This window comes from Diospyros lotus, chromosome 15, assembly GCF_014633365.1.
Source record: "Diospyros lotus cultivar Yz01 chromosome 15, ASM1463336v1, whole genome shotgun sequence".
Taxonomy (NCBI): domain Eukaryota; kingdom Viridiplantae; phylum Streptophyta; class Magnoliopsida; order Ericales; family Ebenaceae; genus Diospyros; species Diospyros lotus.
Window position 1 is genome coordinate 5,380,763 of NC_068352.1, and position 6,123 is coordinate 5,386,885.

The 6,123-nt window shown below is 36.9% G+C and overlaps 1 pseudogene; it reads right to left on the reverse strand.

Annotated features, from left to right (window-relative positions):
• Nucleotides 1-1,216: 1,216 nt before the first annotated feature.
• Nucleotides 1,217-4,134, reverse strand: LOC127792339 ((-)-germacrene D synthase-like; annotated as a pseudogene).
• Between the last annotated feature and the right edge of the window lie 1,989 nt (nucleotides 4,135-6,123).

The window sequence follows — 6,123 nt, forward strand, 5'->3', positions numbered from 1 at the left end:
TATTAAAATTTTAATTATCATCTCATCTAAAAACTTAAATTATTAATTTTTGAATTTATTTTTATAGCTCAGTCATCTCAATTTATTGAAGATTTCTTTGGTGAGTTTTTCTTGAAGATTTGACCTTGCTTCTTGTCACCTTTGGATACTATCTTCAATGGCTCAACTTTGAAGGATGTATAAATGCCTTGAGGTTTGATTTCCTTGCTTGACAACATTCTTTTTATACCTTGAGTAGTTAGTAATCTTTATTTTTCTACCTTCAAGCCTAGACGAATGGCATCCTTTAATGTTTAGTAACACAAGGGTTGCATGATGTCTACGATATCATTGTGTAGTCCACCAATATAATGAGTTATAGTATGTTTCTCTGGTTCATTGATGTTAGACTTTAAGAGTAATTGTTAAAATTTCTGTGTAGATTTCTATATACGTAGTGCTTTGGAAGGAACTTGTGTTTGAGCTTTTTTTCCATCTTATCCCGAGATTTGATCTTGTGTCTACCTTCTCATTCCCCCTGTCTCTTAAGATTTTCTAATTAGATTGAATCATGCTTCTTTTAACTTAACAGAGACAAGGTTAACACACTTATCATTTGAAATACCTTTGAGATCAAAAATTAGCTCCACACTGTGGAGTTAGTCGATAAAGTAATCTGGTTGCAATTGCCTTTTAAACTATTGAATTTCAACTTTTATACCCAAGTCATTAACACATTAAAGCAATCGATGCGAAATTTTCTCCTTAGAAGATGTAAAGTTATTGTGGAAATGATTATAGATTTCTACTTCATTGTTGGAGCAATTGTCATAAGGATTTCCATTCTAATTCTTGGGCCTTCATAAACTTCAAGTCTTTATTATAATTAATTCTTGAATTTGTTTACATAGCTTAGTCATCCCGATTTCTTGAAGATTTCTTTAGTGAGTATTTTGACATCTTGGAGGCATTATAGTATACAATAACTCAAGTCACCCGCAAGAGAATAGAGAATAGGATAAGATGTGACATTAATTGGAGTATAGGATGTTGGCGTGACATGAACTAGATATTGTGAAAAAATTATTGATTGGGAAAATTAATTAACTATTTAGATTTTCTGTAGCATCAATGTAAATGTATTAACACATCAATACATGATTGTCATGACTAAGTGTCTCCATATCAACCAAAAAACACAACCTTGAGAGGCTAACTCAAAAAATATTAGCCAATAACAAAGAAATAACATTTCATTTGAATTTTAAATATATTTTTAATATCAAAAGCTATTTGATATTAAAAATAATTATTGTCGACATTTTTGCTTTTGGAATATAGGAGTTACAGAGGGACATTATGGAAATTAACAGAGACTTTAGTACACCATAAAGACTATTACTTAAATAATAAGGAAACCAGTTTTAAACCTTATTGGAGAAGAAATATAGTATTAACTTGTAGTTTCTAGGTTGGGACGGCTTCAATAAGTGTGGAGGTGACAAAATCTTTAAGCTTGGTCCCAGAATGAGTGTAGCCATCATCATTCTTGTACACAGCATTTATCACTTTGGCAAGGTTGGCGACTCGCACAAGTAACGACATTGGCACTGCAGTTGGTTGTAACATCTCTGCATTAATGTCCTTCCATGCTTCTCCAACTTTCTTCTCAAATTCAATCATTGCCTCTTGCTCTGATGCTCTATATTGTTTCATGTAGCATTCCACAGCAGAGGCTACGTGCCCTCTCTCCTGCTCAAACTACAATCAACTCAATAAATTACTTTGTATTGGTTCGAAAAAGTAGCTTACATATGAAAAACTTTCTTAATAGGTTATTAATGTGAGAATCCATGGTATTAAAGTTTTCTTCATTTAAAGTTAAGTTCTTTTCTGGATATATAATTGTCACTTCACCATGCATGATCCAAGTGATGCTTATTAAACTCATACTATTGTGATTTTATAGCTAGGCTTTGATTCTAGTTATAGAGAAGTATTTGGGTTCACCTTTTGGTTCATAAGATCAAATTATATGCATTCGAATCATTTTGGTAGGCTACCAATATAAGACGGCATTGCGACTGAAAACATCACCACAAAGGGGAAAGGTTTTTGAAATGCTAGAAAATCACCACTAAAATTGCCAAAAAAGTTTTGGTAAAAATTTTACTAAAAAATTTGATGTTTAAATTATCTACCTTGTGACCAACCATGTCATCCATGAGCCGACATATAACAGAGGATGCCCTAACAATTAAAGGGCGACTTGACACCCAATCAAAGGCCTCTTGGGTGGCCAAATCACCCATTCCAACAAATGAATTGGTCGAAAGCATCTCATAAGCACTAGTTACGAGTGCCACTTGCATGTACTCTTCCATGGATGGAGTATAGGCTTGGTGGAACCATTTGGCCTCCTCAAAGTAGGCCCTCACCAGCTTCTTCATATGAGAAATTCAACCTTGACATTAATTAATGGCCTTTTGATGAGATAAACTAAATAAGAACCAATGAAGCTTACTGCTAATTTTGCATAGCCGACAGCATAAGACCTCCCTTGTTTGGCCATCTCCTCCTCAATCATGTTGTAAACATCAAGCAATGCTTCATAACACAGCCTCATGTACTCTGAAAGTTGACGTGTAGCACCCACATGCCACCTAAAAATCAAGTAATTGGCATCGTTAGAGTGATCCATTTCAATTCATGGATGCATGACAAGTTTAATGAACTATTCAAAAGGGAACAAAATCAAACTTTTCAACTACATCAGTGAAGAGGGCAAATTCTTCAAAGGTGCCATAGGCATCGTATGTGTCATCTATAATGGAGGTCATAGCAATCACTTTGGTTAGCATCCTTCTACCAAGTTCATACTGGGGTTCGAAATACACTCCCATTATCCAAAAGTAGCACTCCGCCACTCTATCTCTTGCAAACGACAGTTTCTTTGGCACATCTAAATCTTTCCACCACCTAAAAAATATATATCATTTACATACAAATCATTTCCAACTCAAACTACATAAGAAAATTCTAATATTTTGACTTAGGCTTAGTATATTGTTGGATAGCAGAAGAACCTTGTGATCTCACTGAGCTCTCTTTGGTGTAGCTTCTGCAACAGGTTGAAATCTAATTTGGCAAAGTCCAGGAGGAGTGTATCATCATGGCCTTTTGGCTCAAACAAAGAGATATAGCTCCTTGCCTCTACCCTTGTCAGGCCCGTCCGGATGGGCTGGCTTAGAGCATGTATCACCTTGCCTGCAAGAGCATCGCCTAGACCCGGTAGGGCAGACTCCAACTGGGCAGTGGTGAAGGCGACCAGCTCATCCAAGACGTCTTCTCCCCGCACCCTGAGATGCGCAGCCTCGTACAACCTTAGCAGTGCCTCCACATCTCTCGTTAAGCATTCCTTAAACTCCCCGTCTCTTCCCTTCAGTTCCTTGAACACATCTGGTTGTTTGGTCCATGGAATTGATGCATCATCATCCATACATATATACACGCTATTAATTAAACGAAGCAACGGATTGTTTAATTACCAGAAGACACAGGAAACCCCTGTTGTCTGAGCAGCCGAAAAGTGAGAGCAGTGTCGTAAACACCGTCGCCGGCGTCATCGAGCAGTCGATGATGCTAGGTCCTGTTCATGCCCTGCAATGCTGCCTCGATCTCGCCCTCGAAATGGTAAGACACGCCCAGGCGTTGGATGGCATCGATGAAGTCGGCAAAAGCAACTGTCACCAACGTCGTTCTTATCCCCTCTTTCAACTCCTCATGTCGCCGCCGCTGCTCTGCGCTTACATCCGCTCCCTCCTACAGAATGATCAACATTAAGTTCTAACACCTTTTAAGAGTTAGCTTCATCGTGCTCTGTTTGCTGTTGATTTGTTTGGCTTGTGCCGCTGACATCCTCGATCGGCATGACCAAAACGGTGCCGTTTCAGGACCCCGAGTACCCGCATTTTTATATAGAAATATTATATATTTTTTATTTTAATATTTGTGTAAGAATTAATGAGTATGGTTTCATACCCCAGCAGACGCAGCATAATAAACAAGCAAATGATCCCCCCAAATGGAAGGATGGTAATTGGCAGAGCCACGGGTGGCCTCAGCCTCAACCTGTGCTACGGATATTGATGCCATATGTCTTCTCTTTGCTTATTGTTTTTGTGGGTTGGGAAGTTGGAAGAGCTAAGAGCTGTTGTGGGTATTTATACTTCAAAACAAAAACTCACGTGAAATTGATGCCCTTTACTGTGAGCCAACAATAAAATAAAAGGGGGACAATGTTTCCTTTTCCCATGCTATGACACAAGCTCACGAAACGACGAGGATGATGTGGACACAAGCTCGCGTGAAATTGATGCCCTTTAAAGTTTTATTTTTAAAAAATAAATATTTTTTATTATGTAAAAGTGTTCATAATTGTTGTGCCAATAAAGTGGATTCATATTCAAGACAGATATGAAACGAAGAACTCCAAAATGAGAGGCCCTATAGACTTTCCTAAATCTAATAGACCAGTTTCTGAGGACCCTCTAGATTATGGCTTCTGAAGTGTCCCCAGAGTCATAGAGATATACAGTTTTCGGGAGACTTTTCAAATTGTGAACCACTAAAAATGTGTCAAGTCACCTCTAAGATCTCCTCTACGTAGCCTTAGAAAATGCATATGCTTCGCCTGCATGGACAGTCCAATTGGTCAAGAAGGGGCATAAAGTGTCTTTCGTGATGAATCTTAAACCAAGACCGAAGATTGACTCTCGCAAGCGACAGTATGGGGTACCTCTCTCCAAAGTGAGGGGGCTCCTTGTGCGCAGTGAACCCGAATCTAGTCACTGTGTCCGACTAGGTCACCATGATTAATCTCCCCCCACGTCCTGTCGGGTCAGGTGTGGGGGGCGCCCGGATTGAGCGATTTCATCTTTTGGACCAAGAAGACGCATATGCTTCTATTAATCTTAACAAATTAATAACTTTTTCTTTTATAAATTATTAATTATTTTTAAAAAATTATAGACAGTATAAAAAGTTTTTATATTTTTTACAAAATAAAAACTTTTTATTAGGAAAAGTATTTATAATTTATATGTCTAAGAGAGTGGGTCCTAGCCCAAGACAGATTCAAGAGGAACAATTCCTGAAGACATTTCTAATATAGTAATCCCTAGAAGACCCTCTAGATTATGGCCCCTAAAAGCCTCTTTATGGTCCTAGAAATTAAGTTTTAAATACGAAATTCGCTTTTAGGAAACAAACTTTGATTGTGGTGTGGGACACATGAGCTATCACTATTGTATAAACATAAAATTGGGGAAAATTTCACATAAATCTGAACACATCACAAATAAAAATAAACCTAGAATAATATGCATTAGATATAGGTTTTGGGTAGGAACCTAGATTTTGGGGCTTGGGAGAAAGAAAGAAAGCAATGTAAAAAGAGTGATTAGGAAAGATCTATGATTATTGCCGTCATGAAAGAGAACCACCAATATTGTTGCCATAAGCTACTTCAAGAACTCGCCCCCCACCCCCACCACTCGATGATTGATCTCTCTCTCCCTTTCTTGTTTCAAGGTGATACAAATCCTTTTATTGATAGGGTTCAACAACCCCTTGCAATGTCAAAGCAATTGTTTTAATTTTCATATTAGTTTTTAAAATATATTTTTGAAAATGTATTTTACACATATATTTAGTTTTATAGAGTTTTGTTAGATTAAGAGATGAGTAAATTAAATTTGTTCGCCCATAAAAAATTAAGGCAACAAGTAAAATTAAAGAAATATAACACACAAGGATATATATTGGTTCAGTTATGCCTACTCCATTATCTTGACTTTTCACCAAGGATTTAATCAAACCGACTTACTTGATTAACTTTTGAAACAAGTTTAGCTACAAACCTTTACAACTAGTGGCTTTTCAATAGATTCAACCACAATCAATGCCTTTTATTAGTGTAAAACGTAACCTTTACAATGTCACAAATAGAAATGTGAAAAGGAATTCAAGAGAAGATATAAGATTAACAAGATTATGGACTCCTCTCTTGGGTATACAAGGAGATAGAAAGGTAAACTAAAATAAACTCAATTTCTCCACTTTTGGATAAATAAGCAAGACTCT